A 12,626-nucleotide genomic window follows, 5' to 3' on the forward strand; every position below is an offset into this window, starting at 1 on the left:
ACTGCACTGAATAGGAATGAAACTGGGAGAGTTTTCCTTTTATTTGGTGCAGATTTCACATTTCTATCGTCTTTTGTTGCTTTCCTGTGACCGGTCAAAAGTGCACCATGACTTTACGGACACACTGTATTTACACACACAGATATACGTATACATATATGACATTTATAATACATATGTACATATACATAACGGCATCAATTTGTGTTTTTACATATCTGCACATTTAGTTCAATCCTTTTAACTGCTATCTAAGCAGAGATTCTCACAGATGTATCACCCCGTTTCAATTCCTGTACCATTGGTGGACATTCAGATTGCTTCCAAGTGCCCCTTTTACTAACTGCTGCAAACCCCCCCAGTCCCTGTATCCAAATGCCAGTCTTTCTCGGTCATACAGCCAGAATTGCCGGATGCTCAGACACATGCTCTTTTACATTTACTGGAGTCTAACGTTACCCCATTAGGCAGGGACCTGGCTTTATAAGATTACCAGGTGTTAAGTTTCAGGGCACTCGTAGGTGGGACTGATTTATAACACAGGGAGCTAAACATAGAGCAAAACTGGATGAAAACTTGATACCATTTCAGAACATGCTGGGTTCCTTCATCTCACACCCCCACCCCCAGTGTTTTTATGCAGTATTGGGAATTGTTATTTGAGGGGTCTCGGAAATTGAAAAATAACTTAATAAATTACAGCAGGGGAAGAGGTGACGGTCTGTTCCTTTGCTCACTAATTGGTTTCCAGGGTAACTATTGACGTTGTGGAAAAGAGTGGATGGGTCATCCAACAAGTGTTTCAAACCTTGTGTTGAATAGGGCAAATGCACTGCATTCAATACTTTCTGAGGGGTCTCGGGTTTATTATTCAATAAGACAAATCAGTTCTTCTCTTCTTAGTGCAAAGGGCAAGTTTAAAAACTCGGGTTTTGCCATGCTAAGACATGATCTCATAAGCACACCAGGCATGCTGTGATCAAGGTTAGGTCAAACAATACTGTCTCTAAACAGGAGAAAATCACTCTTGTTGCATATGCAGCAAGTAGCTAACAGTTTTTAGGTTTTACACATCCCCTGTCATAAGTGAATTAGTACACGAGGAGACTGTCCTCATGATCGACGTTCTCCAGAAATTGTGTGCGCTCTGCGCCCTTTGTCTTTTGGGCTCAGTCCGGACCAGCTGATCTAACAAGATGATGTCAACATCCCCGATTGCCTTCAGCGTGTAACCGTATTTGAAAGCTGCCCGAGGATTTTCGATTTATGGCAGGTTACATTATAGATGCGCTGTAATGCAGCTGCTCTTAGTTTAAAATTCTCAGAACAGGCTATCAGAATTGCTGGTTTGTAGAAGTAAGACTCTATCATGCATTTTGTATTAAAAAATGAGGAGAAATAAAACTACTGGAAAACGACATCCTTGTCCTTAAAACTTCCAAGTCAGACCAATCACAAAGGCATGATCGAAATAAAATAACATTCACGAACTTGCTTGTTCCTGGGAATCACTCTAATGGAACATCTGATGCTAGTTTTACAATTCTGTCCTTTAAGATTTTTGGAATCAAGGCTCTGGTTTGGGGGTATCCAGTATATGTTGTACCCTTGAGGAAAATTTTATAAAGACATTTCAAGGTGTCTCCAGTTTTCCACGCACCGCTCTCTGCAGTGCTGTGTTTTTCTGTAAAGGGGAGCCAGCGCCCCACATTCGAGGATGCCGGCTGGCTTCCGGCTTCTGCCAGTAGAGGGCGCGGGAGAGGTGGCGGAGGACGCACGCGCAGGGCTTGCCACGGACTCGCACCTCGCCCTGGGGGCAGTACCTGCTTCCAGAGCGGCCTCCGGGGCGGCGCCCGGTCTTCCGAAATCGGAACCTCAGCCCCAGCGGCCCCTTCCGCCAGGCACCGGTCCGCAGCAGCCCGGCGGCGGCGCGCCGCTCCACAAGTAGCAACACGCACTGTCTACAACGCTGATAGGCTTCGTTACCCAGGTGCCAACTTGCTGTCCAGACCAGTTACTGCGACTGACCCTCTCCCTGGTTGAAAAGGCTTCTAGAACGCCCTCTCCTACTCAGTTTTTGTCGTTCATTAACTCGTTGTCTTTTACCTTTTTTTTTTTTTTTTGTATTTTTCTGAAGTTGGAAACCGGGAGGCAGTCAGACAGACTCCCGCACGTGCCCGACCGGGATCCATCCGGCACGCCCACCAGGGGGCGATGCTCTGCCCATCTGGGGCGCGCTCTGTTGCAACCAGAGCCATTCTAGCGCCTGAGGCAGAGGCCATGGAGCCATCCTCAGCGCCCCGGCCAACTTTGCTCCAATGGAGCCTCGGCTGCGGGAGGGGAAGAGACAGAGAGGAAGGAGAGGGGGAGGGGTGGGGAAGCAGATGGGCACTTCTCCTGTGTGCCCTGGCCGGGAATCGAACCTGGGACTCCTGCACGCCAGGCTGACACTCTACCACTGAGCCAGCTGGCCAGGGCCTGTCTTTTACCTTTTTAAAATGATGTTTAATTTTTATTTAGTGGCTTTAGAGAGAGAAACACTCATTTGCTGTTCCACTTATTTATGTATTCATTGGTTGATAACTGGATGTGCCCCAGCAGGGGATTGAACCCGCAACCTTCCTGCATCGAGTGGATGCTCTAATCCACTGAGCTACTGTGGCCAGGGCCCAACTTTTCCCTTTAAGTCAGAAATTCGGTGGTTCCCAAATGCAAGCTGAGATGGAGGGACCGCGACAGACTGTCCGCCCCAGCAAGCCTCCAATAGGTGTCTTCCAGCCCTCTGCAGATAAGGCTGGCCCACCTGGGCTAGCTCTTCAAATTTACTACAATCGCGCCTGCCTTTTTCTTTTCTTTTTACCTTTTCAGTAATTGTTGTTAGGTTCCTTTTAACATTCATAATTTAGGAGGCATTTTTCTCCTTTTTTATTGATTATATTTGTCAAAGGTAATCACTTTTTTTTTTACTAGAAATTTGCTCTTGGATTCCTAAACAATGCTGTATTTTTCTGTTTTCTAATATTTTTATTTATTTATTTATTTAGACAGAGACCAAGTCAGAGAGAGGGACAGACAGGGACAGACAGATAGGAAGGGAGAGAGATGATAAGCATTAATTCTTCATTGCAGCACATTAGTTGTTCATTGATTGCTTTCTCATATGTGCCCTGACTGGGGGTGGAGGTGGGGGCTACAGCAGAGCAAGTGACCCCTGCTCAAGCCAGCTACCTTTGGGCTCAAGCCAGCGACCATGAGATCATATTTATGATCCCACGCTCAAGCCAGCAGACCTGCGCTCACGCGTGAGCCTGCGCTCAAGCAGGCAACCTCAGGGTTTGAAATCTGGGTCCTACGCGTCCCAATCCGACGCTCTGTCCACTGCATCACCGCATGGTCAGGATCTAATATATTTATTTCAGTGCTTCCTTCTCTTCATTATACTTAGACTTTTAAAAAAATTACTAAAAATGTTAAGGTAATTATTAATTATCAGCACCAGTAGTAGTATTGATATCATTAATCAACCAATCCCCATTTCACACGATGCTAATATTTTCAGACCCCGAAGTAAAACCAAGTTAAAACTGAAAAGGGGCAGACACATCAGAGCACGATTAAGAAGAAGGAAAACAGTCATCCGCCGTCCCGCCGCCGTACATCTGCGCCGTGATCATTCTGGAGCGGTTTTGAGTTCCCTCTTTGAAGCACCTGTTTCAGTGGTTAGCAAAAGTCTCTCTGTTCTTTCAGATTTAAATTACATTTGCCTGAGCCCCGTTCTCCACACTCCATGGGAAATCTAATCCCCCCGCTCCGAGCTACTGTAACTACACAGGGACTTCTAGTCTCATGTCCATGTCAGTTTCTTCCCTCACTGCATTCCTCTCTAACCGCTTTCTCGTTTCTTCTGGGAGTAGTTGTCAACTTGGACCCTGTGAGCACTAGTCAATTACAAGTTGCCTCTCATCAGCAGACTTACTTAAATTCAACAACTATCTTTTTGGTTTCCATAAAGTCTTTCTCCTGACCTGTTTTCTATGTAATAAGACAAGTCAAAGAGAAGGAAGTGCTTTCTTCAAAGATGAGATTCTGAAACCCCTGACACTGAGATGGTGGATTAAAAAAGAAATCAGCCTGACCTGTGGTGGCGCAGTGGATAAAGCGTCAACCTGGAACGCCGAGGTCGCCGGTTCAAAACCCTGGACTTGCCTGGTCAAGGCACATATGGGAGCTGATGCTTCCTGCTCCTCCCTCCCCCTCTAAAGTAGATTTAAAAAAAAATCTTTTAAAAAATTTAAAACAGAAATCATTCCCCAGTCAGGGCACAGACAGGAGCAGCTGTATGTTCCTGTCTTTCTCTCCCACCTTCTCTCAAAAAAACAACAAAGAAAGAAATCATTCCAGAGTTTAGTTTATCAGTTGAATCTTCCTGCTGCTGCCCGTGGCTTCACTGCCTTGTGCGATTCTCCGCGTCTTCTATGTAGGTTAGGAGAGGCTTTTCAATCGACCTGCTCACTGCGGTCTGAGCAGAAGGGGGTTTCTTGATTTTAAGATATGAAAGATGATGATGGAGTTGGCTTGTTTTAGAACTATTTTTAAATATATTAAAAGGTTTTTTAAATTTTATTTATTGATTTGAGAGACAGAGAGAGAGAGGAAGGAAAAAATAATCATCGATTTATTGTTCCACTGAGTTGTGCATGCTTTGGTTGAGTCTTGTATGCGCCTTGATCCGGGGAACGAACCTGCAACCTTGGCGTATCAGACAATGTTCTAACCAGCAGAGCTGCCCTGCCAGGGCAGTATTTTAAAGTTTTGAAATACTAAATGGAATATCGAAACCTTGAGTCGCTCTGTTGCTGTGTAATGACAAAGTTTGGTGGTCTCAAACAAGGATTTCTTCTCGCGGCACCATCGGCTGCCTAGACGGAGCTAGGCAGTTCACCGCGGCGTGGTGTCGCCTCAGGCCACTCCTCCGCCTGTGTCCAGCCGGGAGCTCAGCTGGGCCGGGGGTGTCCAAGATAGCTTCACTCAAGACTGTCACCATAGCTCGGGGGCCTGCTATGTCTGGGGCCTGGCAGGGCCTCTCTCTTCAGCAAGGGAGACAGAATTTCCACGTGGCGATTCAGGGCGCCAACACCGAAGCAGAAGCTGCCAGGCGGCTTCTGCGCCATTCTGCTGTCAAAGCTGGTCACAGGGCTCCCCCAGACTCAACGGGGAGAAAGCAGACTTTCTGTCTCAGTACAGAGAGCAGAATGCAGCACAACAAGGGGAGGGCTCTTTGGCAGCTGTATTTTTAGAGACAATCTGCCAAAACGTAATGTAAATCCCATTAATTACATTGAGGAAAATAACACACTAGACATTGAAATTTTACATATCTGATATTTATTGTGCCAGAGAGACAGTGAGGATAAATAATGAAATGTCTAGTGCAGTGGCTGGTAAAAAGCCAGATAATAATTTAGGCTTCGTGGGCTGTCCAGTCTCTGTTGTAACCGCTGAACCTCCCATTGTAGGTGAAAGCGGCCCAAGAAGGTACATCTGTGTGTAAACACACAGACAAGGCTGCGCTCCGATACGACTGTCTTTGGGAAAAACAGGCGTGGACAGGATTTGTCCCAGGGGCTGTCTTTGGCTACCCCTGGTGCGTTCTAAAGGGATTTGAAGTAGTTGTCTAAGGAAGATTCCAGATTCTGATAATCCCCACATAAACTATCTGAAACTAAAGTGAGTATGATGAGCAGTAGTGCGCTTGTACTTGTTGTCGTATCATTAACATCACTCCACGCTGTGAGCATCGGCAGGCAGGATGTGTGGAATCTGTTTACTGCTTCTGAGCAATGCATGGCGAGACAGCCTTTGTCCTCACTTGATTACCATCGCCTTTTAGATGCTAGAAACTCTCTTCATTCCTCAGAGGAAGGGTGTTTGATCATGTGAAATCCTGCTTGGTAAGCAAAAGCAAACAGTGGGCTAGTTTCTATTTTGAAAATGCATTTACCAGCTTTATGTCCCCACAACTCCAAATATTTGCGTTCTTGGGTTCTTCCTAATGAAGCAGAAGGGAACTCATGATTTCAAAACCTTCCTGAGCACTTTTTTTTTTACCTCTGCATTTTTCTGTAAACCCTCAACCTCTCATATTTCATCCGTGATACATTAATGCTTTTATAAGGTCATAGTTTGCTGGTTGGTTTTTTTTCACGTCCAAGCATGTCCACAGGTGGGGGTGATTTTGGGGAATTTCCACCCTCAGCACCAAGGATACTTCTTGTCACATATTTTTATGTATGTGCATTATATAATTCAAACATACCATTCTTTCCATTGCTGCATTACGGTTTGTATTAAATCCAAACAGAAGTATTTCTTTTTGCAATTAAAAGAAGGAAGCTAGCCTGACCTGTGGTGGCGCAGTGGATAAAGCGTCGACCTGGAAATGCTGAGGTCGCCGGTTCGAAACCCTGGGCTTGCCTGGTCAAGGCACATATGGGAGTTGATGCTCCTCCACCCTTCTCTCTCTCTGTCTCTCTCCTCTCTCTCTCTCTCTCTTGTCCTCTCTCTCTCCTCTCTAAAAATGAATAAATAAAAACATTTTCAAAAAATTAAAAAAAAAAAGAAGGAAGCTAAAAAACATGCAGTCTTACAAATGAGTAGTTTGCAACGTTTTAGTCATGTCTTCGCCCTTTGAGACTCAGCGAGACTACAGCATCAGCCATAGTAGCAGATGGAGTCCTGTTGCCTGGACGGTCTCCATCGAAGTGAACAGCTCTAATCTTTTCCTGCGATGTGCCTCAAAATGAGTCTGCTCTCCGGACATGCGGAGAGAGCCAGGCAAGGCAAACGGTGTTCAGTGTTGATGACTTCATTGTGTATTTCGACCCAGTCAACTAAAGAGCATTTGAGCTCATTTTGGTCTCCTTAAAATATGGGTCTTGCTAGAACCATGGCTTGGCCTCCAGTTGGCTTCAGTCACTTGCTTTGGGGGCCCATTGGTCCTGTCGAGCTTCACAGTGGCTAAGTTGACAAATAGTCCATGTCTTGGCCCCTCTGACTACAGCGCCATTTTTCACAGTTGGCTGTTCTATAGCTCATTTGTCAACATGGCAAATTGCATTAAATTAAGAGGCCTAACTTGGGACTTGCGCCATGATTCTGTAATACTCATTTTGCCATGGTGTAACAGAGAGGTCCTTTCCACATGGTATGTATGCAGAGGAAAAAACACAGTTGATACAGGGTTCCATACTATCACGGTTTTAGGCATCCACTGGGGGTCTTGGACTGTATATTTAAAAAATATATTTGGTCTAGGATAAATACTGCATGCCTTAGTCATGTTAGATACTCAATAAACATTTGTTAACTGCACGGATGAAAGAATATTTTGACTATAATGTTTTCTTAAGATATTGGGAGTATAGGGTTATATTCCCTCTTAAAATGAATGAGTTTAGATTGTTGTATTTTATATTTGTCTACTTCAAAGTTTCTATTGCATTTTCTATGTATATGCTTAGTCTTCTGTTTCAGTTTCTTTGTTCCGATCAGGCCAGAAACGATGTCCAGCTATGTAATTGCTGATCTCTTCTTCGGTTTCTTTTCCATCTGGAGTTTTTCTCCCTCTTCTTTTATCCTCTTGCATTTTATTTTTTGAAGAGATTAGCTCTTTGTGTTGTAAAATTGCTCACAGTCTGGATTTTAGAAATGTTTGTTTATTAATTTGAGAGAGACAAGCAGGGGAGAGAAAGACAGGAACATGGATCTGTTTCTGTATGTGCCTTGACTGGGGATCGAACCAGCAGCCTCTGCCGCAGTGTGGATTTGGCTAACACAGCTACATGCTAATTGTTCACCATGTTTCTTTGTTCTCCCCGGTTCCTCTACATTAGTTGCTAGATCCAGAGGCTGAATCAGATTCAAGTTCACATTTTTTTTTGGCGAGACTCCTTCATAGCTGCTGCTTTGTTGCTTACATCAAGCGGCGATTCATGTCTGGTTGTCTCCCTGGTTGTGACGGGAGCAGCCATTGATGATTCTAGCACAGATCCATTCATTCATTGGGAGTATGAGGAACTGTGTTTGTGGTAGCCAGCCTCTAGGACAGCGAGGAGTGCTTCATGCCCTCCCAGATTCATCCCTCTCGGGATGTTCTTCTGCGTCGTGTCAGGGCTGCCCTGCACAACCAGCAGCAATGATGGTGTGTCACTTCTGAGGTGAGGCCCTAAAAGGCAGGATAGCTTCCGCTCGCCTGTCTCTGAGGCCCCTCACTCTGAGCAAAACCAGCAGCCATGTCATGAGGACCACGTGGGAAGGCACTGAGGTCTCCTGCCAGTAACTCTGGGACTGAGCTTGGTAGTCAAGTCTGCAGATGGCTGCAGCCATGGCTGGTGCTCTGATCGCACCTCCTGGAAAATCCTGAGCCAGACCCCTAGCTTAGCCATCCCTGAATTCTTCACCCATAGAAACTGTCTTGTTTGAAGCCTCTGTATTCTGGGGTAATTTGTTACTCAGCAAAGATAACTAATTCAGTGTATTCTAATACTTTAATACTTTCAAGCTTCATTTATTATGTGGAATACTTCCATAAAGAGAAACTTTCCTTCAAGAACTATTTGTTTATTCAGTGGTATAGTTGGTATAGAAAATAATAGTTATTCTTTTAATTCAGAATTATAATCATACCATATATATTCTTATAGAATATGTAGATAGATAGATTTATAGATATATTTAAGAAACTTAGAGTAATTTCTTATATTCTAACAGGTTGTCCTGAACATCCTGTTACTTGTTGTGTAATATTCCACTGAGCTTATTTAACTATTATTCCTCCTTGCTGGAAATTTGATTTGTTTTTAAGACTATTTTTTTTTAAAGATTTCAGTTATTGATTTTTAGAGAGAAGAGAGTGAGAGAAAGGGTTGTGGGGCACAGGAAGCATCAACTCGTAGTAGTTGGTTCTTGAATGTGCCTTGACCAGACGAGCCCGGGGTTGCAAACCAGCAACCTCTGTGTTCCAGGTCAGCACTTTATCCACTGCATCACCACAGGTCAGGCAATCTTTTTAAAAAAAATTAGACTCCTAAATATATAATGACTGAAACCAAAGTTATGGGGGATTTTAAGGCCTGATATATTTTTCTAAAGTACTTGTCAAAAAGGAAATACACTTTCTACTGGCTCCAGCGAACTCTGTGTGGCCATTTCACTGTGTTGTGTTAGGGATTTGTGTTATGTATTCATTCTATAGTATATTCGTACGAAAAACTTTTGTAAAGTGCCTACTATATGACAGGCACTGGTCGTAAAACCAAAACCAAAACAAAACAGAACAAAACAACACTCAACTTTTTTTTATCTGGTACCACAGTATCTTACAAATTTTGTTTGAAATGTTTTATATCTACTTTTTAAAATATTTTATTCATTTTTAGAGAGAGAACAGGAGAGAGAGAGAGAGAGAGAGAGAGAGAGAGAAGGGGGAAGGAGCAGGAAGCATCAACTCCCATATGTGCCTTGACCAGGCAAGCCCAGGGTTTCGAACCGGCGACCTCAGCATTCCAGGTTGACGTTTCATCCACTGCGCCACCACAGGTCAGGCCTGTATCTACTTTTAAAATACTATCTCTTGATCCCTGGCCAGCTAGCTCAGTTCATTAGAGCATCATCTTGAAGTGCAAAGGTGGCTAGTTTGATCTGCAGTCAAAGCACATACAGGAACAGATCGATGTTCCTGTCTCTCTCTTTTTCTTTCACTAAAGTCAATAAATAAAAATTTAAAAAGAAAAATAAAATATCTCTTAATACTTCTGTTTTACCCTGTGATCAGGCAGGCATTTATGGGGTCTGACCCGCCGCCAGGCTTGCAGTCTGCAGAACCTTCTCGCTCCGACCCTCTTCTGTTTGGTATCTTTTATTCCTACAGGCTGGGAAGCCGGATAACCCCCTTGTTAGGATGATGAATTAAATGAGGTGACTTTGATTCATCTACTGCCTCTATCCATTCTCGTAAATAGAAGTGTAAATCGCTTTGCAGGCCATATTTTATGTAGCTTGATTTATTATTTCTCACAAGAATAGCTTTCCTTGAAAGTCCTGGAGGGAAAGCAACCTTGTAAAGATGCAGCGAGACATTTACTAACAAAGCCTCTTTTGTAACAGAGACTGGCATCCTTTAAAGCAAAGAGACATGGACCAGTTTTCTTTTAGCAATGTTTTGGGTGATAAATGGAGAGCCGAGATTAGATTTCTTTACAAGGGCCAGCTTGTAGATTCCATCTCTGAAGGAACCAGTGGTTCCTTCTAGACCAAATCACCAAGTCGAGTTGCTGCTTCTGAGAGGCTACTATTGAGGTGGTTTCAGGTCCCTGTCGATAAAAACTATATCCCCTCTGCCATTCTCAAAGTAAGGAAGAAAGCTTACCAAGTCAGAAAAGTAGAAAGACAAGTAGCCAGTGCCCACAGCCCCACCACGCAGGTTCCATAGCGTGGCTAAGAGTAGGCCCTGTAGGGAAAGGATAGATGAATAAGACCAGGGCTGGTAAGAGACGAGCAGCGTGGGCGCCCCACCCTCCCCATATTCCACAGAAAGGAGGGTCACAGTAGCGCTTTTTGCTGTATATGCATCTAGGCCCACAGTCCAGTGGGATCACTTGCCCCTCGTGAGTTTTCATTCTTACAGGAGAGCATGTCAGCCGCCATATCCAGGGCTTCAGACAAGTAACCTGAAGGCTGGTATTGGGAAGTCTAGATCTGGTTGCCAGCTGTTTGTAGGACTTGTCTAGAAATGCTAAATCCCCAGGACGCAAGGCCCTTGGAGTCCATGGGAACTTACGTCCCCTCCTGTCTCAGAAAGGAAGCCAATGGCAAGCTGAGTTCCGGTGAGGTCCCTCTCTCTAGGAGAAAGGGCGGGAGCATCTTTCTTATGTAAGGCAGGATCCCAGCTGTGCTTTAGTCCAGGTGGTCAGCTGGGGTGGGAATGGGTTCCTCTGTCATCCCTGTGCCTGCATTTCTTCCTAGCTGGCTATGTGTGTGTGTGTGTGCGCGCGCGCGCACGTACGCCTGTTACTCTATCTTCCTGTACACACACGCACACACACACACACACACACACAGTACCCAAACTGCAGCGTGGGTTCCAGTTACTCTCAGACAGAGCTGCCCACACAACCTCCGCAGCTTTAAAGCATCCAATCAATTCTGTTTTAAGTATGCTCTTAACTTGCAGTGGTTCTCCTAATGTTATCATCTTATTTTTAAATTAAAACCGCAAAGAATCATCTTTAAGTTTTCATGTGTTTTTGGAAGGTAAGCTGAACCCCAATTATGAAAAGTGGACTTGTTTGCACCTTGCCAGGGACAGATCTTTTACGTCAATCAAGCGGTACAGTCTGTCAATTTCTGTTTCTATTGTCAGGTCTGGCTACTTCTCAGCCCTGGGGGAATAAAAAAAAATGAGAAAGGGTGAGATCCAGGCTGTGGCTCCTTCATTTCCCTGTTTATTTCAGTTGAAATTGAGGTTTTCTGCAGAGAAGCAGGAGGTCATTATAAGACCATTATGCGATTTCTGTCAAATCCCTCACACAGAGAACAAAGCAGAGCTGAGTTACCTGGCGGCAGATTTTAGAAATTGAGGAGCAAGGTCAAGAAGCAGATCTTGGCTAGGTGCCCTCTAAAATGTCCGCCGGACGATCTGGCGGGGGGTTTGTGCGAAGAGGGAAGAGGAAGAGGCCGCCTCGGTGTAGCACATGCTGGGCCAGAGCGACGTACACTTGCTCATCGAAGCCTCCCAGCAACTCCTGGGGGGCTCTGTGGACCCGCTTAGCTGACAAAGAGACACGGAGCTAAATAACACCTAGCCAGTAAGGGCAGAGCGGGACTCCGAACCCGAAACAGAACAGCTTAGCAGTGAGCCAATCACACAGTAGGCCTAGTTAGCCCTAACTCTGGGGCAGGGTTTCTCACTCAGCACAGTTGACTTTTTCAGGCTGGGTCAGGGTTCCTCATGGTGGGAAGGCTGGTGTATGCATTCCATTAAATTCAGCAGACTCCCTGGCCTCTACCAGCGAGATGCTGTAGCATCCCTTTTCTACTTGTGTCAATCCAGACTATCTCCAGACATTGCCATGTGTCCCAAGGGGCACGAGTCAGCCCTGCTGGAGAACCACAGACTGAGAGTGGTGATGGTGAAGATGAGGGCGGGCTCCCAGAATGGTCTTGCTGTCACGTGCTGTGTGAAGTTATCGGTCACCAACCTGTATGTGGTGTGAAAACCATGTCCAGGCAGAGAAGCAAAAGAAAAAATAGAAAGAACTAAGTGTGGACAAGGGTCTGTACCACTGACAAAGCAGAGTTCACTTCATTTATAAGATATACACACACACACATATGAAATTCTTCACTTACTTGTTCGTAAGAAGATAATACCCCAAATATTCTTGTTTCCTCTCCTGTTGGTTCTAAGTACAGTAAAATATTATACTTTCTTTTTATTTATCTTTTAACAGTTCATAATTTGACAGAGTGAAAGAATATGAATTCTTCAGGAAAAATTTGGGCACTTTTTATCATATAGTTACTATTCAATAAATAACAAGTAGACAACACCTCCCGTGATTTTGTGT

This window comes from Saccopteryx leptura, chromosome X, assembly GCF_036850995.1.
Source record: "Saccopteryx leptura isolate mSacLep1 chromosome X, mSacLep1_pri_phased_curated, whole genome shotgun sequence".
NCBI classification, from domain to species: Eukaryota; Metazoa; Chordata; class Mammalia; order Chiroptera; family Emballonuridae; genus Saccopteryx; species Saccopteryx leptura.